Here is a 453-nt window from a genome sequence, read left to right on the forward strand (position 1 = left end):
TCATTTTGGCTAATTTGATCAAAATGTGATTAGCCAAATTGGATGACAGCCAATTTCATTTGTTATCATTCACACTGCGTTATAACTGTGACAACTCGCATCGCGTTATTTTCTTTCCCGCGAATTCTCCTTTGGCGTAATGCACGGAATGCTTCACTCGGAACTGTTCGCCGATCTTAGCCGAAGGAGTTCCGAGTGACTGGAGGTTGCCGAGATCAGCCGAGGAGTTCCGAATGACTCGCTCTCCAGGTAAACAATTTCAAAAATAGATCATTGTTTCCGCATTCCGCAATAAGTTTACAAAATTACATATGTTAGAAGTTATGCGCCAAACTGATTATTGGTAAGTTGAAAAGTAATTCGCCAAATTGGCGATTCGGTATGAATTTAATCAGCCTAAATAAGGTAATTTTCGCCAATGGCTATTTGGCGAGTGGCTATCGTGAACCTAGC

This window comes from Penaeus monodon, chromosome 27 (assembly GCF_015228065.2).
Source record: "Penaeus monodon isolate SGIC_2016 chromosome 27, NSTDA_Pmon_1, whole genome shotgun sequence".
In the NCBI taxonomy this organism is placed as follows: domain Eukaryota; kingdom Metazoa; phylum Arthropoda; class Malacostraca; order Decapoda; family Penaeidae; genus Penaeus; species Penaeus monodon.